General features: G+C 46.0%; 1 long non-coding RNA gene across 1 annotated transcript in view; it reads left to right on the top strand.

Moving 5' to 3' along the window:
* Positions 1–17,330, top strand: part of LOC136572343 (uncharacterized) — a 20,089-nt gene extending 2,759 nt beyond the window's left edge. The window contains exons 2-3 of the long non-coding RNA XR_010785795.1: positions 14,227–14,302; positions 16,945–17,330. This is a non-coding gene — a long non-coding RNA (uncharacterized lncRNA). The remainder of the gene's footprint in view (positions 1–14,226; positions 14,303–16,944) is intronic.
* Positions 17,331–25,929: the final 8,599 nt, after the last annotated feature.

Here is a 25,929-nt window from a genome sequence, read left to right as displayed (position 1 = left end):
ACCACCTTGACCATACTTCTGGAAGAAGCCTCGATCACTCATCTGGTTCACTGCCATGCTGCCCTAGAAGCACAGTCCTCCTGACGCCACATTACTTGAGCGTTGCGCAGCCTTACAGGTGGATGCGTGTCGATCAGTCTGGCGGCTTCGGACTGGATATCACCTTCGGTAGGCAGAGTCTTTCTACAAGTTCCCTCATCTCTGTCCACTCACATACTTTCTTCACAACACTTGAAGATTTGCCTCAGTCATAAATGGGGCACACTCTCTTAGTCTGTGACCTCAGGATGGCGCTCTGCCACCTTGCTGTTCTGCCCTGCCAGTCTCGTCAGCAACCCTTTTTAACCCCTTAGTAACAAGCCTATGTTTGCCTTAAGGACCCAGCGGTTTTCATTGTCGTATTGCTAAGGAGGGTTGTTTCTCTTTAGTTTTTTGTGGAACGAGTTGTATATTTTACGGACCGCGCTCCGGGTCCATGAAATGAGATGTAGAAGGTTTATTACATTTTTTAAGGTAAGATGCAAAGCCCCCTGAAATCCCCCATGGTTTTGGAGTTTAGTTTTTTCGGCATTCACCATTTGGTAAAAATAACATCATTTTCTTATCTGATCACAAAAAAACATGCTTTTAAGGAAAAGCAACGGACTGCATTCCGCAATCTGTGGCCACAACACTTTTGTTTTTCCAGGACCGCAGCTCTGAGCGGGCGTGTTTTTGCCGTTTTATTGGTACCCATTTAGGGGACTTGTGACTTCTGCAACTCTGACATGACTTTTTTGTAATTACTTTTACGGCATTCACCATGCGAGATGAATAGTAAGACATTTTCCTTGTCGGGATGATTATGAAGGCCATAATACCCATCATGTATTCTTTTATTTTATTTGTGTTTTATCCATTTAAAAAGGGTTTTTGGGAAGAAAAAAATGTATTTTTTTAAACTGAATAGTGTTTAGAAAAATGAATTTTATTGCTCTTTTTTTTACTCCACTTTTTAGTCCGTCAAGAGGATTTGAAGATGTGATTGTTTGATGACATAGGGCAGTACAATGCATTACTTAGGGCCCCAGGGAATCGTTCCCACCCACCCCATTTACAGTAAGCCGGCAGCCATTGATAGATGACTGATTCCCAGTTCACAGGTGAATCGGTTGTTCAGTTTTCTGTATGCGGAACCTAAACGAGGAACGAGAAGGAAGTGAATTCTCATTCGTCATTCATTTGGTGCAGAAATGATACTGAAGGATAATCATTCAGATTCTCACTGGTTGCAGAAATCTGAAGGGTTTGTTGGACCCTTAGGGCTCCCACCCACTGGCGTTTTTTTCTCCACTGCGATGCGATTCTAAAGTTAAAGTCTGGCATCGCAGTGCGAGAAAAACGCAGCCAGATATCCCAAAATTGCTGGGATATCGCTGCGACATCGCCAGTCTTTTCAATGGGGCCAGCGGCAGCAGCGCTAGCCCTATTGAAAAGATATGGAGAATGCCGCGGACTTCTGCCACAGCTGTCACAGGAGTTTCCTTCATCCCCGCGGGGACCGTGGGAATGAAGGAACCCTCTGTGACAGCTGTGGCAGAAGTCCGCGGCATGCTATCCCATTGCTTTCAATGGGATCGGCAATGCTGCCGATCCCTATGAAAGCAGTGGTTTCTGACAAGCCCCGCAGAACGAATATAAGCCCTTCCCCGATAATCATAAAAAAGTGCTTAGAAAAATAATAAAAAAGTTACTCACCTGTCCTGCTGTCAGCCGAGTCCTCCAGCTGGCTCCCCGGCACTGCTGTCCAGCACTTTCAGCAGACGGGGATTTAAAAATCCCCACCTACTGAAAGGGCTGTGCAGACTGGCTGAGGGCTCAGCCAATAGCAGCTACTGCTTAGCTATTGGCTGAGCGCTCAGCCAATGACAGATTGCTCTTAGCTATTCATTCATGGGTATTCTTGTATCATCATGGAATCAGAGATGGTATCCAGGCAGTACAGGTGGGCCTTGGCAAATTAGAGCCCCCAAATTCATCTGTAGACTCACATGCTACCCATCAATGTAAATGCATAGGACCCAATCAGTATTCTCTCCTTTTTTACTCCCTGAGTTTCAGTTATTTGGGGGTTATGGTGGTAATTGTTCAAAAATGTTTATTGAAGATGTACTGGCATGGTGGTTGTTGGTGGGGGAGGGTCTCTGACTTGGCATGGTGATCCCTTGAGAGGTTGACATAATCAGTTACTGGACTGGGGGTATGAATGTTCCCAGTGACAACCATATAAGAAAGCTTGGTAGAGATAGTATAAAGAGTATGTTGGGGTGCAAATGAGGGTCCATACCAGTGAATGCAATGGCAGAAGGCACAAGAAGTATGATGTGCTGTGGGGAGAGTCTGACTGTTGACACAGCAGCAACCGTGGAGCTTCCTGGTCATGGAGAGAAGGCATTCTGACCAGTGTGACCTTCCCATATTGCACCCTCCTCCTGGTTAAAGAATGTGTAATGGCGTGCCTGACTAAGTCGTAAGACCACACCATGCTTAAGTATACCATGTTCTAGCCTGTGCCTGATCCATGTGGGCCATAAGGCCGAGGAGCTGTTAGATTTACCTGTAACCACATGAACTGAATGGAAAGTTTTGTTTGACTGCAACAACTTCCTGTGTCCGGTGTCATCAAATGAAGGTATGCCGAAGATGTAAAAATACCTGCAGCCCAAAGTAGAACCACGTGAGGTGGTCACAATGAGATAAGCCTCAGGGCTGAAGATTAGAAAGACACAACATTCGGGAATATATAATATAGGCTCTACTGAGTTGTGGAGTTTTTGTGATTTTGTCGTAGAACCTTCCTGTTTTTGGAACCACGGCCTACTCAATTAGGAATGATCACACCCTTCCAGATTGATTGATAAGGTATCGGACAGTGCACTGTCTCCCAGAAGAAACTCAGTCTGACCCAAGTTCAAGAAAAAGTAACTTCCTGTTTATTCTTGGAGTGTAACAAAGCTTTATAAGGCACCTCAAGGCATATCAAACACAGCCCTTTTGGGGCAGGCAAGAATTACATAGACACAATGTGCTGATTGATTATTGGATAAGCGTCTTCCTTCATCCGGTCATCTGGTATTGCCTGTCACGTGGTGGCACTCTGGAGAGTGGAATGGGCTGTCTCGCCCCACGTGTGTCAAACCGATATGATTGGAGGCTATTTCATGAATTAGTAATTGCATAGACCGCCCATGTTATTTGCATCTGTTTCCAGTAAAATCGCTGGGGTATTTTTGCGGTAATCAAAAAACGGTAGTCCGTCTCGGATGCGGTTGATTGTCTGATTCCTAGTTCCGTATTAGTGCATGCAGCTGGACAGTCACATATATTTATACATGTTGGTTACGGCTAAATTGCTAACTTTCATCTTTGTCAGCAGAGTTATGAAAAACAGATATTTCATATAAGCATTGCCTCATACTATTGTGTAACTGTGTATTGTGTACGTACACTTCTATAGCTGAATCAAACCAGAGTTAACGCATTTGAATTAACAATTCCCCGTAAGGCCCCAAATCCCAATACACAAAGATTTATATACTGGGATTGCCATCACAGACCCCCCTTGAAACTATCTGTTTCACCAAACTCGCCCTGCTCCATCCCACCCCCACTGCTGACTCTAGACTTCACTCTTAGACCTCACTCTAGACTTGTAAGGTGTTGTAGACTGGAGCCATTGCTCTCATGGGGGTGTAGGATGGGTCAACATCATCGTATTCTGGATCTGTGATGACGACATTGGCATTGACAGTGGGCCTACTGCCGGACATCATAGAGAAACAGGTGGACCAGGTAGACACCAGGGCCGGGATACACTGTATGCAACAACAAACAGAAATTAGAACCATTACAATGGCAACAAAAACAGTTAGTATTTTCTTCATCAGAGTAAATCCAAACCAGGACCCTGTCAACCAGTCAAACCACCCCTGGTCCGCTCCTTGTTTGATACTGGTGGCTAGATCTCTCAGGCGGTTGATCTGTTGATGGATTGACGCAGAGTTGTCAGAGAGGTTAAAACAACACATCCCTTCAAACTCTTCGCACCCATGGTTCATGGTCATAAGGATGTAATCAATGGTGGCTCTGTTTTGTAGGGCGGCTCTTCGTATGTTTTGTACATCTAAGAGTAGTAGGTCCAGTGCCTGGGATGTGGCATTTAGGCCCTTTACCATGTCACAAGCTAAACCGTTAATCACTCTTGTGTTATGCTGGGCTAATGCGGGGGTGCCTAGAATGCTGAGAGCTAGTGCTGTGTGCTCTGAGAAACTCAGTAGAGTGGGTGGTCCTACACAGTTATCGGCCAGGCCGTGGATGTCCCTCCGATCCCTAAGTGAGGATGTGGGTGCCGGGGGGTCTGGCTTCTGATACATAAGGATACTTAGACGGGACAATGCACACGGTCCTCCTGTAATGTTGGCGGGGATATATGTGTATGTTAAATTGCCACAGGACAGGACCCATCCTACTGGTAGTTTGACATGTCTGGTGTGGCTGGGACTCCGAACTACTTTTCCACAAGACATGGTAGTCACTATCTTTTGACATTGTTCTTCAGTACGGGAGCAAAGTATTTGGGAATCACTAGTGACCACTTGGCCCCTCTCACATTTCCCAATGTACCGTGGATTACATGTAAAGTTATAACATACCTCAGCCTGTGAGACATTTCTGACCTGGAACTCAGTCATATTGGACCAGTCAGCGTGTTCTATAGCCTCACAGTAGGGACAATACTCATATATGTTAATGAAGGTGTTATCTTGTATCACATCGCCTCCCCCCACATCATCATCATCATGTACCATTGCATAAATTGATCTCAATACATTTACTGGAGTGGGAACGGCCAGTAGGCAAGCTTGTAGAATATCTTCCCCGCTCCTTAATTTAGGCATGCACATATTAGTTATATTGATAACATCTCTGGCTAAATACTCCCACATATTGATATGGCTTTCCCTCACTAGTTTAGCCTGCTGCTTCTGGTTCTTCACTGAGGTACCCTTTCCGTCCCACATTACCAGACCCCCACATAGGAGAAGTATTATGATAACTTGACCTAAATATTTCATGATGAGTCGTCCTTCTGAGATGGAGCTTTCTTGCAGTGGCTTGCGTGGATCCAGGTAGGCTTCCCCTCTAGTTTCACCGAGGTGGCAGTGGTCAACAACACCTGGAATGGACCGTCGAACCTTGGCTCAAGAGAGTTTTTCCTCAGAAACTTCTTTACGTACACCCAATCTCCGGGCTGTATGGAATGGGTGCCTGTGTCCTGGTCTGGGTCTGGAATGGAAGAGAAGACTCGTGCATGGACTTTAGTTATTTCTTTGGCGAGTGATATAACATACTTAGTCAGAACATCAGAGTGCAATTGTAACTGCTGGGGGAAATAACACCCTAGTCTGGGGACGGTCCCGAAAAGAATTTCATAAGGTGACAACTTATGTTTTCCCCTTGGTGTGTACCTCACGCTATACAGTGCTATGGGGAGGATTTCTGGCCAGGGCATGCCAGTTTCTCGTGACATTTTAAGTATTTTTGTTTTCAAGGTACCGTTCAGTCTCTCTACCTTACCACTACTCTGGGGGTGGTAGGGTGTGTGAAACAAAAGACTGCTGCCCAACGCCTGCCATATCTCCTTGGTGACGTTGGCGGTAAACGCTGGACCTTGATCACTTTCGATGACTTCAGGTATTCCAAAACGGCAAATTAACTCAGTCATGAGTTTCTTAGCGGTACTTTTGGCAGTCATATTTGTACTTGGGTATCCCTCTGCCCACCCAGAGAAAACATCCACCACTATTAGGGCGTATTCAAAGCGTCCTGATTTCGGCATCTGGATGTGGTCAATCTGGATCCGTTGGAATGGATACAGTGGCTTGGCCAGGTGTTTTCTTGGTGTCTCCTCCATTTTTCCTGGATTACATTGGGCGCAAATGGTGCAAGCTCTGCAGTACTTGTCCACCAACGTTGTGATGCCAGGCGCCAGGTAATATTTCTGGATCAATGCGTTCATGAGCATCTTGGACAAATGGGTTGGGCCATGTGCCCACTGTACCACTGCTGGGTAGAAGCTTCTAGGCAAGCATGGGCGGCCTGCCAGCGCAAACAATCCCTGTTCGTCCTTTTTCGCTCCCTTTTTCGTCCATTCTTCTTTTTCTTCCTTGGTTGCTTTCTTTTGTGCTTCTGTAAGGTAGTCCGGTCGTATCTTCTCATCCACACTGACCATCATGGACGGGTCTGGTCCCTCCATTGATTCCACCCCAACCGGTAGGGCTTCCACCTGAATTCCAATTCTTCCAAACTCCCCCCTTGCAGCTCTTTTTGCTGCTTGATCCGCTGTATGATTACCAACGGCCTCTTCAGTGTTCTTCTTGCTGTGAGCTTTCACTTTCAGTACGGCCACCTTCCGTGGCAGTTGGAGGGCATCCAGCAGGTGCCTGATGGCTTGGTGATGCTTGACTGGGGTGCCTGCAGCTGTGAGGAATCCTCTAACTTTCCAGATCATCCCGAAGTCGTGTGCCACTCCATGAGCGTACCGTGAATCTGTGTAGATGTTGGCTGTATGATCCTGGGCTACCTCACACGCCCGTGTGAGGGCCTGTAGTTCGGCTTCCTGTGCTGATACGGTAGGAGGGAGTTGTTGAGCTTGGATTATTTTCGTGGAGGTGGTAACTGCGTAACCGGTATGGTACCGACCCATCTCATCGGCGAATCTGGAGCCGTCCACGAAGAGTGTGTAGTCTACGGGTTCCAGTGGTTTGTCATAGACTGATGGTAGATGAGAGATTTCCTGTTGCATCATCTTGACGCAGTCATGTGAAGGGCGTGGAATGTCGTAGTAGGAGACGGAACCATTCGGTTTTTCCTCGTTTCCATTCTCCTCTTCGCCTTCCCCCTGAAGAATTGGAAGGAGGGTGGAAGGGTTGAGGACATTACAACGCTGTAGGGTGACATTCTCCGGAATCAACAGTGAGCATTGCAAGCGTAGATGCCTTGCTGCTGATAGATGTTTCGGCTGTGTCTGGTTGAGTACGGCGGCAATGTCATGCGGAGCCAGGACAGTCAGAGGGTAACCCAACACGAGATCTGAGGTCTTGTCCAGCAAGACATGGGCTGCAAAGACTGCCCGTAGGCAGGAAGGTCCTGCTCTTGCCACTGGGTCGAGTCTGGCTGAGAAGTAGCCGATGGGCCGCGATTTTCCAGCATGTTTCTGAGTAAGGACACCTGATGCGTGTCCTTGATTCTCGGACACAAACAGAGCAAATGGTTTGTCGTAGTCTGGTAGTCCCAATGCAGGTGCTTTAGAGATCAGGTCCTTAAGCGTGCTGAAATTTCTTGTCGAGTCTTCAGAGAGTGCACACGGGGCCTTGGCCTTTCCTCCTTCTTCACCGATCCTTCTGACATCTTCGTACAGGGGTTGCATCAGCAACGAGGCCTCTGGAATCCAGGCTCTGCAGTACGAGATCAGTCCCAGGAAAGCTTGAAGGGCCTTTTCAGATCTGGGAAGCGGCACTTGTTGAATGGCGGCGATCCGGTCTTCTGTCAAGTGTCGTACTCCTTGGGAAATGCAGTGGCCAAGGAAGATGACGGTTGTGCAGCACCATTGTAACTTGGATTCTGACACCTTACATCCCTGATATGCCAGATAGCACAGAAGATTTTCAGAGGAGGAGGAGGCCGTGTCCAGATCGTCGGCGCAAAGTAACAGGTCGTCCACATATTGGAGTAAGACCACTGTGGGGTGCCCCTCCATCCATGGGTTTAGAATCAGAGACATTGCTTTGGCAAATTGACTGGGTGAATTCTGTGCACCCTGAGGCATTACAGTCCATGTAAGTTGGCCTCCGTTGTGCGTGAACGCAAATAAATATTGGCATGATGCGTCTAATGGGACTCCAAAAAAAGCGTTTGCCATATCTATCACTGTGAAGTACTTCGCTGTTGGCGGAATTCCAGACAGTAGCGTGTGTGGATTCGGCACCAGAGGAGTTTCCAATACGGTAGCTTGGTTCACTGCCCGTAGATCTTGAACCATACGGTATTTGGTTGGTTCGCCCTTCGGTGTCTTCTTCTTCACCGGGAACAACGGGGTGTTGCATGGCGACTCACATCGCACAAGGGCTCCGTTCTGGATCAGCAACTTAATCTGTTCGTCGATGGCTAGCGACACTGAGTGCTTCAGTGGATATTGTGGTCTTCTTGGGAATGGCATTCCAGGCTTCATCCTCACCATCACTGGTGGAACTCTCAGACGACCAATGTCCTCAGGTCCTTTTGACCACAGTGTATCAGGGATTCTTGCTTTCACTTCATCTGGTATTGTCTTTCGAACTTCCTGACAGGTCATGAGGAATGGTTCTGAGGCAAGTGTCATATGGTCATCTTCAGATAGCGGGGAGGTAACCGTTATGCCACCGTCTTCGGTGTAGGCAATTGTAGCTTGAAGTCTTGATAGAAGGTCGGCTCCCAGTAGGTTGAGTGGTGAGGTCTTGTGGACCACAAATCTAGCCAGGATGTTCTGTATGCCGACAGGAAGTGGCTTGCTTAGTGGGTTTTCAGACGGCCTTCCCCCTACTCCTACGGTCAATATGGTCTTATCATCCAGCAGGTGCTTGAAGGGGAAATCGTCAGCACGAATGATGCTCCTGGCTGCACCAGTGTCCAGTAGGAAGGTAATTGGATTCCCTGCAATAGAGAGAGTCACTTGGGCTTGGGGTCCGGTATTATCTATTGCAGGGTTCTGTACAGAGGCCATACTGGAGACTGGCTTGCCTGCGTCCTATTGGGACGGGCCATGGTAGGATACCGGTGGTGGTGGTGGTGGTAAGTCATCAGAAGATGTTGGTCCGTGTTGTCTTCTGGCCTGATTTGTTGGTCCGTGTTGTCCTGGTGGTGCACGGCAGTCTCTCTTGTAATGCCCTGTTTTGTTACATCTAAAACATCTTCTTGGCTCATCCTGACTACGATTGTGTGGAGCTCCCATCGCCACCATCATAGGGGTAGGTCCATTTCCTGCTACTCCCTTTGCGACTGGTAGTAGGACATCGATAGCCAGGATCTTGTATTCTGGCTTTGCCGCCATCAGTCCTTTCCTTACTGGGTCCCGTAAACCAGAAACAAAAGCAGCGGAAAGCATCAATTGGTGTGTTCTGATTTGTGATGAGAATCCGAGATCGTCAAAGAGTTGAATGAGGCGACCATAAAACTTGTCCACAGATTCCCCTTTATCTTGGGTCACGTCCTGCAGTGTGATAGCTTGATCCGCCAACCTGTCTTGCGCCCAGGCCTTCACTTGCTTGCAGAATTCCCTTCCGGAAGCATATGTTGTCTCTGGAGTAGCATTCTCACTTGTTGGATCAAGGGATTTCTGGATGACCGGCCAATACGTATCTCCGGCCTTCACCTCCGTCAAGGCCTGTAGATCCTTCCAGGTGGCTGAATAATTACGTTGGTACTGGACCAACTTCCTGAAGAAAGGCATGGGTTGCTTTTCTGGATCTGGTAATCCCGCCTGGAGGGTAGTGGCCTGGCTTGGAGTGAAGCTGACGTATAGGAGCGGGGCGTCTGCCGGTACGAAGGGCATCCTGTGTGGTGCCAGCTGAGGCGTGATCTGTGGTGCCAGTGATTGATGTTCATCTTGTGTGAGGGAGTCTTGTGATCCATAAGGGTCATCTCCTTGTGGAGACATGAAATGGACTTTAGGAGTAGATGTATTGGGGGGTGCAAAGTTAAGTTGTTCTTGTATACTCGTGCGAGCTGCTGGGTTTTTCCGTAAGCTGGGCTTCGTTAGCGAGAATTGTTCTTCTGCTCCCCCTGAAGTCGCTGTTGCTGAGCGATGTTTTGGCCTTGCACCATATTCCTTGTTTGCCAATATGCCGTCCCGGCGGCGCACCATCTTCACAGGGGGGGGTCGGCCTCGGAACTTCTCTCCAGACCTGGTGACTCCTATTACTTCATCCTCCTCACTCTCTGTCCATTGATCTCCATCTTCCTCCCTGGGTTGCAGGGGAAGGAGTGGGGGTGGATCAGAGCCTCCCTGAGCTCCACCTTCCCTTGTAACAGGTCCTGCGTTCAGCTGCTCCTCTGTAATTGGCTGGTCTGGGAACAGAGGGACAGCTTGTCTTTGTGCTTGCAATGTTTGAGGATCTATCACTGGATATAGTGGAGACATGGCAGGTGTTTTGCATCTCTGAAGTGTAGCAATATGGCTGCCTTCATGGGTGGACAGCTGGGTACTAGGCCTCTGGGGTGTACCAAGATGGCCCCCGTATGGAGTGGGTGGCAGTGCCCTAGGCCTCTGAGGTGTCTTAAGATGGCTGCCAGAGGAAGTGGTCATTGAGGAAGTGGCTGTGGAACGCATATTGGAATGCCTAGTGTTTCCTGCGACATCATCACAGGAAACTGCAGTGTTGAAACGCACGGCAGCTCCGGATACAGGAACCGCCTGCTCAGCGTTGAATACAGGAAGTGTGGGCTCATTTACACTTCCGTCTGGGCGCGGGGAGCCACATCCCAGACAGGTCTCTCTCTGCCTGGGGTTTTGCACTCCACAGACTAGGCACATCCAATATGGTAAGTTACCTGAATGCATGGGAGGTGCTGACGGATGTGTAAGAAGTGGGTTCACAGCATTTGCATGATACACATAACGTTTGTATTTCCCTCCCTCTCTCTGCACCGTCTCGCCCCACCCGTCTCTATTTAACGTCTTCGAGACCCGATACCATCCTTCTGCAGCTGTGAGCAAATTTTTATCCTGCAACAAGCCACGCCTATCTTTTAACAGAACTCGCCAGGCCTCCGGCTGAAGTCGCCCATTTGCATCTGCATCCCAGCATGCAATCTTCCGTATCTGCGGCCACTTATTTGAGCATTGCTTGCCTTCTCTTTCGGCTACTAAATCCCGTGCCAGCCTCCCGTTATTATTGCTCGATTCATTCCCCATTCTTAAGTCCGTATTTTTAGGCGTCTGGCTGGGACCTGTAGTACTAATAGATTCTAAACTAGCACTTCCTCTTTTCTCCCCCTCTGCAGGGCTTCCCCCCCCCTCTCTCTCTCTCTAGCAGGAGGATATTTTCTAGTTCAGCGACACTACACCCAACCTGCTTCCCATGTCCATTAACCTCTGTCGCCCCCAATACCCTACAACGAGGAGGTGGAATCCCTACCTATCTCAGGAGGGGGGCATGGGCGTCTCGTGTGTTTTTTTTTTTCCCGAGAAACCCACAACCCTCACCTGTACGGGGTGGCACTTCGTAAAGGGTCCCCCCGCTCGTTCCTATGGCCGCCTACACTTTCCCTAGGCGAACGGGAGGCTAATGGACTGATATGACTACGGAGCAGGTGTATGCCAGCAGCGTGCGTAGTTAGCGCTAACTGTGCCGGCTGGGATCGCGTCGTAGTCCAGACAAGAGACAAGCGGTGCGGTACTATAAATATCTCGTCCTTAGGTCACTGATCCGGAACAGTGATGGTCAAGACTATTTCTAGTTTCTAGCTTCTAGGGGCCTTTTTTGTTGTTTTTTTTTTATTCCTTTTCCCTAAGTGCGATGTGTAATTCAGGAGCTGAGTGTCAGAATGACTTCCTCTTTTCCTGATAACAGACTACAGTTTAACCCTATATCACAGATCTAACTTTAAATCTATGCAATATACAGACAGACTATTTCTATATGAGATGCAAGCAGGATTAACTCTACACGATATATAAACACTCTTAATTCTATGCAAGGCTTATCTTATGCAATGAAATGTGGATCTATGCAATGGATGAGCAGAACCATTCAGATTGTAATTGCTTATACTCTACTGTTACCTAATTTAGCAATAGTAATTGTTAGTACTGTCCATTACAGTTATTGTACACATCAGAGAGTCAGTGGTAGCAGTGATTATTTGGATTTCCACATCTCAGAGGGGGATGCAAAAACTGTCCTTGATACAACAGGTGTTGCATTCCAATCTCAAATACGGCAGTCAGGTCTAAAATTCTAGGAGTAACGCTAGATACCGGACACAGTATGTCCCGTCCTAGAACCTCACAGAGTTCTACTGCTACACAGTTCAACAATCTACCTTCAGCCAGAGGGATCCACTCATGCACGTTTAAACGATAAACAAATATTTGTGGTCCATTACCCTCGAGCAGTGGCCCGTAACCACAACGGTGGGGGGGGTATGGATCGCTCTGATTACAGATCTCCCATCCAAGTGTACTTATTGTCAACAACAATCCTTTTTTGCAATTCGGGCAAGACATGTGTGGTATTCTCATACCATAGACAAACAGACAAATAGACGGAGCACCAGTACGGCTGGTTTGGTCTAAACTACCCCTCGGGATACTGTCTGGCAGGCCCCCCTGTCCTAGATCTTTTACCAGACTTTACCGGAGCAGAGGTGCCTGTCCAGACGTTTGACCGTTTCCTGACTCTAAGGTTTTAGACACCAAACCTGACCCGAGCAAGGACCTCCTAGTCAAACTACCACGTCAGGCCCCCCTGTCTCTAAGGCTTTAGCCACCAAGCCTGACCGAGCAGGGGCCCCTGCGGGGACTTCCTCTCCCTTAAAGCAATTCACTGACCTTGCCAACCGACCAGTACTCTCAAAACGACAGGCATGTAATCATTCCTCTATATTTTATAACAGGTTCTTTCCACGTGATCGAGACTTAAAGAAGTACCTGTTGTATGGCTCCAAGGTGTCCGGCCTAGGCACAACACAGGCAAACCTGAACCTAGCCACACAGGTATAGATAATTGATTTATCTTACCGTGTTCTTTGGTGGGCCCACTAGATCCAAGGTTGTCTGTCCGGTGCCTTGTGTCCGGGCTTCTTTGGATCCTAATCGATCACGCTGCCCGCATTCTCCACCAGATGTCGTAGAACCTTCCTGTTTTTGGAACCACGGCCTACTCAATTAGGAATGATCACACCCTTCCAGATTGATTGATAAGGTATCGGACAGTGCACTGTCTCCCAGAAGAAACTCAGTCTGACCCAAGTTCAAGAAAAAGTAACTTCCTGTTTATTCTTGGAGTGTAACAAAGCTTTATAAGGCACCTCAAGGCATATCAAACACAGCCCTTTTGGGGCAGGCAAGAATTACATAGACACAATGTGCTGATTGATTATTGGATAAGCGTCTTCCTTCATCCGGTCATCTGGTATTGCCTGTCACGTGGTGGCACTCTGGAGAGTGGAATGGGCTGTCTCGCCCCACGTGTGTCAAACCGATATGATTGGAGGCTATTTCATGAATTAGTAATTGCATAGACCGCCCATGTTATTTGCATCTGTTTCCAGTAAAATCGCTGGGGTATTTTTGCGGTAATCAAAAAACGGTAGTCCGTCTCGGATGCGGTTGATTGTCTGATTCCTAGTTCCGTATTAGTGCATGCAGCTGGACAGTCACATATATTTATACATGTTGGTTACGGCTAAATTGCTAACTTTCATCTTTGTCAGCAGAGTTATGAAAAACAGATATTTCATATAAGCATTGCCTCATACTATTGTGTAACTGTGTATTGTGTACGTACACTTCTATAGCTGAATCAAACCAGAGTTAACGCATTTGAATTAACAATTCCCCGTAAGGCCCCAAATCCCAATACACAAAGATTTATATACTGGGATTGCCATCACAATTTGATCAAAGAGAAAACATTTTTCTTCACCACAGACTAAGTGATACCCGTAAGAAGGCTCCCGTCTATGTTCAGCTCTCGCTGTATGGTCTTTTCTATTACAGTATATTTGTCTTAGACGTTTTGTGCAGTTTTTCTCGGTCACCACCTGAACGTCTGAGGGTAACCACATTGTGGCACGGTGGAATCCTACAGCATTGTACATTGATATGTGGTGGAGAGTTGCTATGGGGAAGATTAAATATTGTCTTGCTGTTCTTGGGACCTACTATTTTCACTTGGGTAGAAGCAAGGGTCGGGTTTATTTTAGTTCTGTGGGCTCTGAATATAGACTTTTGAAAACAATTGAAGGTCATCTGCGGGTTAGTGTTGGAGCTTTATTGTGTCAACCATGGATGAAAATGAAAATGTATTTGGTGAAGGACTTGGTGTAATTTTACGAGCCTTGCTCGGTTAGTAAGGTAACTTTTTTGGTTAACAATTCGCCTTAATCAAGTGAAAAGTCTTCTAATTTGATGAAAATCTCCACCAGGGCAACACAAGATTCCATTGTTGATCATGTGCTGGGTTTGGCCTCCACGTTTGCTCCAGGAAGTGAAGTGCTGAAGGTGTGTATAAATATTCTGTACCAACATTTCATCATCATCATCTCCTACCCGCTGCCATCCTTACTCCCTTTTTGGCCGCCATTTCCTTCTTCCTTTGACCCAACTATGGTGTTCCAAGATAAGCCGGCCACTTTGCTTCTTTGCTACCAGGTACATCAGTAGTCAAACACTGCATGATTCTTTCTGTATGATTTGTTCAACAATCAGAGGGTCACTTTAATGAGAGAATGACTGACAACAGTTTTATCATCCAATTCACTTACAGCAACAGACAGACCAGGGCTGGCATCAGCATAAGGGAAAACTGGTCATCTGCTGGTGCCCATTTCACTCATAGGGTTTACTTTCAACCTGGTAAAAATTGCCTTCAAAGAGTCCTAAGGCAGGCATCCACGTCTTGTCTCACACTCTATGTGACATAGTAGGGAAGTTGTGCCACCTATTGAGTGTTGCTACCCTGTAGGTCAATGGCCAACCCTTTAAGGAGACACACAAGATGACACACAAGGGCAAGCCTCCAAAGTTCTTCTGCAAGTCTTCTTCATAAGATTTCATTTGATTACATAAAATTACATCCAGTCAGATGTAATGGATCTTTGAATGGAATGGATGTTGTGAGCAAACAACCTAAAATACATTAGATTATTACATTTTCTATGGATTTTTTTCTATAGTGCATATCTAATTAAGGTATCTAGATGAACCAACCCTTTTGACACGTAGTTTTAATGACATTCTAGTCGTAGTAGGAGGACCATAGTTTTAAAGATAAATAAACCCCATTGTGATACCTGGAGACCTGCTGATCATTGCAAAATTGTTCATCTCCCTGGGAACAATAGGGTTAGTTGTTGAAACTCAACGTCCCTGATCCTTCTTTCCTCCGACATCATCTGTTGCGGGAAAGTTGAGCCATCTCCATACAGATTAGAGAGTCATCCTGACTGGTTGTTATATGTGGATTCAGATGACTAAACTGCAATAGTATGAGGGCCTTAACCCATTAAGGACCAAGCGCGGTAAATATACAGCACCTGGTCCTGGGCTCAAAGCCCCACCGATAGTAAATTTATGGCGGGGATTTAAGCTTCCTGCTTCTGCAATCAATCAGAGACAGGAAAGAGTTTTTACCATTTCTGCCTTTTCCTTTCCCGAGTACACAGCACTCAATGAGCACTGTGTACTAGAAAGTGAAAGTGAAAGTGCAACTTCCACTACGGGAGCCGTGACCGTGGGGGGTTCCCTGCTGCAGCAGAGCTACAGGGTCATACTAGTCCCTGATCACCTCTGCCAGTGACTAATGTCACTACAGGGGATGTTTTCCCTATGGATGCGGCTCCTATGGATGCCCCTTCTACAGTGGGAAAGTGTCAAATTAAAAAAAAACAAACATGTGAATGTCCCCTAGAGGTCTTATATGACGTCATGGGGGACATAGATAGTAAAAACATAATTCCATACATCAGTAGAACAATATTACAGAATAAAACAACAATACATACATAAGAAAGAAAATAACACAAAGCCGACGCCAACCAAAACCATCGCTATAAGCACCCTGTAATCCAATATATCAAAGCATCCAAAACAAATAGAGAAACACGTTCTCATACTTTATTTTAGAGTAAATATACTAATTTTTTTTTAAAAAAGTACAAATGTTTAAAAAAAATCATTTTTTTTAGATTTTTACTCCCAAGAAAACTAAAAAACTGAAGAAAAAAAAGTCAGTGAAAAAAATATTTAAAAAATCGCCCTATATGTCACGGGGGGGGGGGGGGGGTGCAGCAAAAGTAATTTTGGTAGCTAAAGAAAAAAAATTGGGCAGTTAAACCACCACATGGGTAAAATCGGCATGGTCCTTAAAGAGTTAAGATAGATGTTAATTTAAAACCTGCCATGTTGGAATTTTTCAATATTTGTCAGATGTAGTCAGTGCCAAAACTGGAAAGGCATTAATGCCAAACAACAGATCTGTTAATGAAAACTCCATTCTAGTCTGTGATAATGGCCAGTATCAATGTCGGGATCAGAGGATCCACAGCTGGTCCACTGTGCCACATAGTGATTAGACCAAATCCAGAGGTGACACCTGAGGTCCCCCGGTCTTCACCTTTTATCCCCACCAATTGCAATCTAGGTTTTGTTACGGGCTCCTCAAGCCATTACTGTGGAAATTGTCCCAGTAATATAGCTATGGACCGAAGTGTGGTACCTGAGGGTGAGAACAGGAGCGTAGTCAGACATTACAGGTTGGGGCAAGAAGCATAAATTCAAAATGAGGAATAAGCCAGAGGTCAGGTCATACAGAACAGGTCCAGCACTGTCCAGAAGCCTAGAGGTTGGGGCAAGCATTAGGCAGAAGCGTAGTCAGCATATTAGAGCTGGTGTCAAGAGTGGACACGCCAATGTAATCTGGAATAGCTGAAGTCAGGAACCAGAGAATCAGAACAAACACAAAGTAGCACCTTAAGCGGGATGATATATCCAAGGGTGCCTTAAGAATGCGTCCAAGCACACGCACCCTCCAGACCACTTTCAGAGGATGAGCAGGCGCCGAGCAGGATGTATGCCCTAGCCACCAGGAAGGGTAAGCCAGTGGCCATGGCCGTTACTTGTAATAATCTGTTTCCTTATTACAGGTAAAGCTTTCTAGACAAGCAGTGGAGAAAAAAGAAGAGAAAATCTTCTCCAGTTTGAACTGGAAGTGACCTCCGATAAGTATGTAGCATGAAAACGTTCCCATACAGAGCTGAAAATTGGTTCCTTATTACAGGGGAACAGACATATTTTCATCAAAGAAGAAGTCGAAGCAAATCGAGTTTCTGTGGCTGGAGCTGTGGGTTTTTTCCATATCCCCCAATGGCTGCTTGGGTTTAGTGTTGTCAGTCCATTCCGAGTACGGGAATGCTTAGCTTTGTGGGAACTCTTGACGTGTTAGTGGGAAAGGAGTCCTTCCTGGGACTTTCTCATGGTTTCTCTTCAAAGTACTATTTATAAAATTATTAATAAAGGGAATATTAAAAAATTTGGCATATTTTTGAAGATCACAGTGGGATTTTTTAGTTTGCATTTAAAGAAAAAAAATGTTACAATTGAATTTAAAAAAATGTGAGCTGATGGAAAAGGAATAACGGCGGAAGTAACATCTCTCCACAAATGTTATCAATTACATCGACCAGAAAACCAGAAGGATCACCCAGATGTCAACAAAGATGCAACCACATCTGAAAAGAGGAAGGAACCAGAAGCAAAGGGAGAACTTTGCAGAAAATGCTTCATACCAAATAATTAGGTTTCTAAACCAATTGGATTTTTAACCCCTTCCCGTCACAACCGTTTTTGGCCGGACTTTTTTTATTTTTTTCTTACTCACCTTCCCACTTTTTTATTCTTATGATGACATTGCCATATGTGTGTTACCATGGGGTGGTTGCTGGTCCTCCCAGGGTGGCAATGTGCAGGGTCCCGCGGTCGGGACCGGCTTGTTGTCCGGCTGCCAGGGGCGCAGGTGCCTGGCCGGCATGGTGCTGGTGGCGCGCGGCGCGCGCGCACCTGTGAGTGCAGCTGCCGTGCACAAGCTCCCTTTTGTTGTGTTCTGTGGGGAGTTGGCTGTCTCCCTCTCTCCGCCCCTGGGCGGAGGCTTTTGTTTAAAGGTCGAGACTTGCAATCACTGCCAGTTATTGGTTTCCCTCAGTGTGCTAGCTAGTCTGCCTCTGTTGATCTCCTGCTTCTGTTATCTTGTCTGCCATACTTTGTTATTATCCGCCAGGTTATTCCATCTGCCTCAGTTCTGCTTAGTATTGTTCGTGTTGGTTATTTACATCTGCCTTTGCTGTCAGCATTCTAACCTTTCCATTCAGGTACCCCAGCGTCCCTTTTTCAGTCCCTAGTGAGAGTAGGGATCGCCACCCATTTGCCCGCCTAGGGTTAGCCAGGAGTGGAGGCAAGTAGGCAGGGACAGGGGTTGTGGGTGAGATCTAGGGCACCCGGGCAGGCATATCAAGGGTAGTATATCGTAACATAATAACTGGCCCTTAAAATTGCTCTCCAATGGAGGCCATGAGTGCCCTCACAAGTCAGTTGCAGGATTTAGTGGTCGTGATCCAAGACCTGTCCGGTCGTATGGTGGCCCAGGAACAGCGGGAGTTAGTGCATGTTTCTGCAGCCCCTTCTATTCCTGAGCCCAAGTGTCCTCTTCCTGAGGTATTTTCAGGGGAGAGGAGCAAGTTTTTTGTTTTTCAGCAGGCATGTAGATTGTATTTTCGGATGCAGCCCCGCTCCAATGGTCAGAATCCCAGAAAGTTGGATTGATTATGTCCTTACTTCGGTGTCCCCCACAGACATGGGCCTTCTCCTTACCCGAGAGTTCGGCTTGCCTGCAGTCAGTTGATTTGTTTTTTCAGGAACTTGGAGGTATTTTTGATGAGCCGGACCGTGATGCAGGTGAAACCTCCTGGAACGATGGCACCCTTAAAGATGTGTTTTTGTTGGGTCTTTCTGACACTGTCAAGGATCTACTCATTTCTCATCACGCTCCCATGACACTCAATGAAAGCTGACAGGAGGCTGAGATCTAGAAAAGAGTAATGTCAGGCCCGTAGGGCTTGGGAATCCGGCAGTCCCTCTCCCACTTCTCCCATGCCAACTTCTGGTGCTGAGCCTATGAAAGTGGACCGGCTAAGTCCCGAGGAACGGCGACAGTTCCGGATGATTCATCATCTCTGCTTCTATTATGGGAAAGCCGGACATCGTGTAGCGACCTGTCCTCAGAAGTGTCTACAACATCAGTCCGAACCAGTGGAAAACTTCAGATCCTAGGTGATTTTGGGGAGGATCGCCTAGGATCACAGGTACTCCCTAAGTTGTTGGTGCCTTGTCAGATTGGCTTCCGGAATTTCACTCGGTCCGATCAAGCTTTTATTGATTCGAGTGCTGCCACCAATTTGATTAGTTTAAGTTTTGTCAAAGCTCTGATGACTGAATTCTCGGCGTTAAAGATTCCCATACGCTTCACTAGTATTGATTCTACCCCTCTGTCTGCAGGGGTTGTACAATGGAGGACTCCCATGTTACGGCTCACTGTGGGTGTTCTCCATTCTGAGAATCTATCGATCTTGGTGTCTGTTGTTGTAGTGCTTGGTATGGCCTGGTTGGCACTGCACAATACCTGATTTGATTGGTCCACTCGGGAATTGACACATTGGGGGTTGTCCTGTCATAGTCACTTAGCTGCTATATCCATGTGTTCAGCAGATACCGTACTTATTCCTAAGTATTTGTCTGATTTTCATGATGAATTTTCCGAGAAACTGTCTTGGAAGTGGGAGTGGGACTGTGGTATTGATTTGATTCCCGACAGTCCCATCCCTATACGAGCCATTTTCAATTTGTCAGGGCGTGAGCACGAAGCCCTTATGTCCTATATATCAGAGTCTCTGGCCACACGACATATCCGGCCGTCCAGGTCCCCTGCCGGGGAAGGTCTCTTCTTTGTAGAGAAGAAGGATTGGACATTGAGGCCTTGTGTGGATTATCGGGCCTTGAATAAAATCACTGTGAAGAACCAGTGCTCCTTGTCCCTCATTCCCGATTTATTGAACTGGTTTTCCAAATTGGACTTAAGGGGGGCTTACAATTTAATTTGTATCTGAAAGGGAGATGAGTGGACGACCGCGTTCAACACCTTGTTCGGACATTTTGAATGTCTAGTCATGCCCTTCAGACTTTGTAATGCCCCCGCTGTGTTCCAGGGGTTTATGAACGCGGTCTTCCATGACTTCCTGGGGGTATTCTTGGTCATATATCTCGATGACATTCTGGTGTACACCCCAGACTGGGATTTACATGTGCGGCACCTGAGGCTGGTTCTGACCCGTTTGCGTGAGTACCAACTTTTTGTCAAGTTGGAGAAATGCATTTTTGGTACTAAACAAGTGTCTTTCCTGGGTTATGTGATTTCACCCACGGAGATTCAAATGGAGTCTGATAAAGTAGCAGCAATCTCCCAATGGGGCAGACCAGATAACCTGAAAGCTCTCCAGCGGTTTTTAGGTTTCGCAAATTTCTACCGTAGATTCATTAAGAATTATTCTGTTATTGCTCAACCCCTGACAGATCTTACCAAGAAGGATGCCGACTTGGTAGGATGGCCGCTTGAGGTCCCAGAGGCTTTCGGTCATCTCAAAAGGGTGTTTACTGCTGCCCCGGTGCTAGTACAGCCTGACGCGCGGTGACCGTTCTTCATTGAGGTCAGTGCATCTGAGATGGGGCAGGGACTGTATTGTCTCAGGAAGTCAGTGGGAGACCTGGGTATAGTCCATGTGCATTCTTCTTGCGGATGTTCATTTCAGCAGAACATAACTACGACGTGGGTAATACTGAGTTATTGGCGATTAAGTGGTCTCTAGAAGAGTGGCGTCACCATCTTGAGGGGGTAAGGCATCCCATTACTGTGAATACTGATCATAAAAACTTGGTATATCTCGCCAATGCTAAGAGACTCACATCTCGTCAGTCCAGGTGGGCGTTGTTTTTGCCAGGTTTAACCTCGTTGTTACATATATTCCAGGGGAGAAGAACATGAAGGCAAATGCCCCCTCATGGAGTTTCGGTTCGCTGGAAAGTGAGACAGTGGCTCCCAAGAATATCTTGGTAGCCGGGGTGGTGGTGGCAGCTGTAGAATCTGATCTTCCTCATCTACAAAATTGTCAGCAGGACGCTCCCTCGGGGGTGCTGGAGGGCAGATGGTTTGTGCCAGAGACCTTGCGTCTCAGAGTCAATCCGTGGGTTCAGGGGACTCTGGATCTTTGTTCTAGACACTACTGGTGGCCAGGCATGTCTCAGGAGATCCGCAACTTTGTTAAGGGATGCTCTGTCTGTGCACGCAGTAAAAGTCGGCGTCCGGAGGGGCCTTTGAGACCGTTACCGGTGCCTTCTCATCCGTGGTCGCATTTATCGGTAGATTTTATCAGCGATCTACCTGAGCCTCAGAAGTTCACGACTATCCTAGTTGTTGTAGACCGTTTCTCGAAGATGGCACATTCCGTGTCGCTAAAGAAGCTTCCTTCTGAGTTTTTTTAGATTTTTGTAAAAGAAATCATTCGTCCACATTCCGTTCCCGAGACCATCGTATCTGATCGCGGGGTTCAGTTTGTTGTGCAATTTTGGCGAGTCTTCTGTAGAAGCCTGGGAACGTCGCTTTCCTTCTCGTCAGCATTCCACCCGCAAACTAATGGTCAGACTGAGCGGAAGAACCAGGATTTAGTGCAATATTTACGGTTGTTTGCTGGCGAAAAGGCTCATCAGTGGGCAGAGTTCCTGCCGTTGGCAGAGTTTGCGCTAAACATCTGTACTTATTCTTCCACTGAGGTATCTCCATTCCGTTGCATATATGGTCAGCATCCTCGCTTCCTTACAGCTATTTCTACTCCGTCTGCCTGTCCTGCAGCTGATGTCGCCACAGATGCGCTGCAAGGGGGTATGGAAAGAAGTACAGAAGAACCTGGAAGCAAAGGGGGCTCGTATGCAGTTGCGTAGTGGGAGGAGTCTGTCAGGATCTGAACCGTACAGGATGGGACAGAAGGTATATTTGTCTTCTAGAAATCTCAAATTGAAGATTCCATCTTTGAAACTCGCGCCGCATTCTGCAAAGTGAGACATTTTCTCTGTAGCAGCCAAATTCATACATGAAATGTAGTATTATAGGACAAGCATTCACATGAATAGCCTTCCTGTAATTGCAAGCACAACACTCAGTCCACCCGGACGGGAGACGCTCTTCCTGTTCTGGCCATAAAGGCGGACCATAAGCTGGAGACCCCATTGTATGGCTGCTGCTATAGAGGAAATATAATATTATAAGATGGCCATTCACATGAATGGCTATCTTGTAATTACAAGGTTGGGACCTGTCCCACTTAGACAGGAGCTCTTCTTACACAGTAGATCTCCATTCTGGCCATAAAGTGGGGTCTCAAGCTCGGAACCCCAATCTATGGCCACTGCTGCAGGAGAAATGTAGTATTACTGGATGGCCCATTACAAGAATGGCACTCAGTCCGTACGGACGGAACTATTCCAGCCATAGAAGGGGGTCCCAAGTGAGGAACCCTACTCTGTGACATTCATATACCATGATAGGGCATGTGAATAGGGGATGCCATTTTGGTACAACCCCTTAATGAAATATCTAATGTATTAGAAATTTAAAAAAAAATTGGGGGGATAGAAAGAAAACCAAAAAATAATGAAACTACACAATTTTTGGGATTGCTTTTTGGGTTTCATTGTGTAGTAAAGCTGACATAACTTTATTCTTCGGAGCAGTTTTTATCTCTTCTATGTGATGCTCGTTATTAAGTAGCAGAAGTTTTAATTTGTAGCTTTTTTATGTACATGTGATTTTTAGGATCAACTTTTATTCCATTTTTTGGGGAGGTGAGATGATCAAAAATAGCATTTCCTGCATTGTGTATTTTTAATGCCATACACCAATATATAATGTGAGATTTTAATAGTTTTAGACATTTTTTAAGTAATCAATGGTACAAGGGAGATTCCGAATATTTGTTTCTTAATACTTTTGATAATTCTATTAAACTTTTTTTTGCACTTTTTTAATTCTTCTAGGGAAACATATGATCACTTGTATAATGCACTGCGCCATTTCTGTATTGCAGTGTATTATGCTGTAGACATTATCCTTAGCAGGGTGTAAATCAAGTCCTAACATGTCAGCTTTCAGGGCCATTCTTAGGTTCTGACTGGAATAGCAACCCTTCAACCTCTTCCCCTTTGATCGTGACTTGTGACAGCATGCACATCATGTGCCAGGAAGGGGTTTAAGGGCTTGTCCAGGAAGAGCACTACACCTGTCCACAGGTAGTGTGTAGTATTGCAGCTCGGTCTCATTCACTTCAAAGGAGCTGAGCTGCAATTTCAGACACAACCCATTAACAGGCAAGGCGATGTATCTGGAACAGAGCTGCCATGTTATTCTTATCCTGTAAAACCCATTTAAAGCAGGTTACTTCCTGTTCTAAACTACTGGGAGATGAAAGTAAAGCAGACTCATGTCTCGTGTGTCATTGCCTGCTCCCAGCAGCACACAGTTCTTATAATCTGCTTCTTTATAGTGATACTTTTCTGCTCAGGACCCCGAGGGCAGAGAGGAGCTTTAGTCACATGATGCTGTGATGCGCCAACCACTGGGGCGTGTGTAACGTTGTGGCGCTGGGCACTGGTTGTTGTGGCCAATGACAACCAGTACAATTGTAGCAGTAAAACGGTCTTGTGACTGGTGGAGAAATGGCATAACATTCTGCACCCCAGCGCAGACTTGCCTACGTAGGTAATGGCCACATACCAAGGAGAATGGTGCATGTAGTCCCAGCTATAATTCTGAGTGTTGATGCAGAACAGTATCAGATGATGACAGACACATGGACCATACAATATGGCTGCAGCATATACACTCTAGCAATGTGTTCCCAGTGATATTACATGTAGCAGCGTACAGGGGGCCGTATCATTGGGCTGTTAAAGTTCACGCAGCAGACAAGCAGGAGAAGAGTTGTCACCCGGAGCGTCTCTCAGCTTGCACAATCCCATGACAAGGCATGGCGTGAGATCTAAAAGACCTGTCATCACCCGGAGCAGCTCATCAGCCCTGATTTAAACCTCAGCCTGGACCAATTACCCAAATTAAAAACTTACCTCCCCCGGCCAGCTTCGCTTGCTTGTGTCTAGTACATGCAATAATGTGCGATTAACAGAGGATTAACATTTTGTACCTTTTATTTACAAACTCCTTTATCTTCATTCCACTTCCGGGCGTTTTCCTCTCCGATTAGTAATAAGAAAATAGACTTTTGACATAAGGGGTCGTTAATGACTGTTTATATAGCAAACCACATGACATTGTAGTAAATGCCCTAAAGCTGTGATAATCCGAAGGAGAACATCCAGCGAAAAGATAAATAAATGTAAAATAGTGGTAAATGGCGGATATTTCTTACAGGTCTCAACGTAACCAACAACATTTGAGAGTTAGACAATTATAATAAGTGTATAAGGCCAAAAACGCCCCCCGTCCATCTAGCTCAGGCTGTTATTCTACAAAGTTAATCCAGAGGCAGGAAAAAAACATGAGAAGCCAATTATCCTTATTTTAGGAGAAAAATTCATTTCTGGCTCCAATCTGGCAATCAGAATAATCCCCGGTTCACCGACCCTTCTGCGTAATCAGTGACATAACATGTAATATCATTACAATCCAGGACCCTCTTGTACTTATTCAGTGATGTCGCCGTCACCACATCCTCAGGAGAGAGTTCCATAGTCTCACTGCTCTTACAGTAAAGAACCCATTTTATGTTGGTGTAGAAACCTTCTTTTCTCTAGATGAATTGGACAATAAGGGGATGAAGAAATCTCTTCAGTAACAGAGCAGCTTCACAAGGAGTTCATGGTAGTCAGATACAAAGACGTAGCCAAAAGCTCCTGGTTCCAATGCAAAATCTGTACCAAGACAAGAGATGGAGTGAACTTTTCAAATGTTTTGTTACGCCCACTGGCGTAACTATAGGGGATGCAGTTGCCTTAGGGGCCTATAAGGCTTCTCTTCTCCATACAGGAAGCCCAGTACTGTGAATAAAGCATTATATTTGGAAAGAGGAGAGGAAGAATCCAATGGCCGGATGTTCTTAAGGACAGAAATGCCCAAGAAGGTTGGAAAATATTGTGAAATGAGATTCTCAGAGCACAATCGTTACCAATCCCTAAAAGAAGGAAGAATGGGAAGCATTTAAAGAGACCAGGATGGATGAACACAGAACTTGTACACATGTTAAAAAGGAAGAAAAATATGTTTATCAAATGGAAAGAGGGGAGAATATCTAAAGAAGAATATAATGCGGTCTGCAGAAACTGTAGGGCAAGTGTCAGAAAAGGTAAACCTAATAAGGCTTGCAACAGAGGCCAAAAGCAATAAAAAAGGATTTTGGGGGTCAAAAGCAAAAGAAAAGTCAAAGATGCTATTGGATGCTTACAAGATGAAAATGGTGAATCGGTTAAGAATGATGTAGAGAAGGCCGAACTTTTAATTCCTATTTTGTGTCAGTTTTCTCTCAGAAAGTAGATGGAACATCAGCTGATCTTCCCTGTGCTATTGGGGGAATAAAAGAATGCAGGCTATCTATAAGCAGAGAGATGGTGAGAAAACACTTAGATAACTTACATGATTCCAAGTTTCCAGGTACAAAACAAACCCAGATAGTTGCCACATACTTACTGATATGCTGGTACTAGAGGAAAGGTACAAACACCACATTCCAAACATGCAGACAGACAAACTGCTAAATGGAGGAGCATTGCACAGGTGAAGTTACTCACACATGCTCCCTATAATGAGGGGGTGGCTGCTTACTACTATTCTTGCACAACCAAAAAGGACAGGGTGTCAGGCCACATGGAATGTGTAGTGCACCTTGTAGGCTTGCAACCTATTAATGACACCATATTTCAATCCTGCGTGCTGTCCCGCACCTCATGGGTAAACCAGACTGGCACCCTGAGCTCCCTCAGTGTTCAAAGCTGCACTGCATGTTACTGATAAATAGTGATAA

The sequence above is a fragment of the Eleutherodactylus coqui genome, chromosome 7 (assembly GCF_035609145.1).
Source record: "Eleutherodactylus coqui strain aEleCoq1 chromosome 7, aEleCoq1.hap1, whole genome shotgun sequence".
Taxonomy (NCBI): Eukaryota; Metazoa; Chordata; class Amphibia; order Anura; family Eleutherodactylidae; genus Eleutherodactylus; species Eleutherodactylus coqui.
Note: the sequence above shows the minus strand (reverse complement) of the source record. Positions and strands in the feature narration are given on the sequence as shown.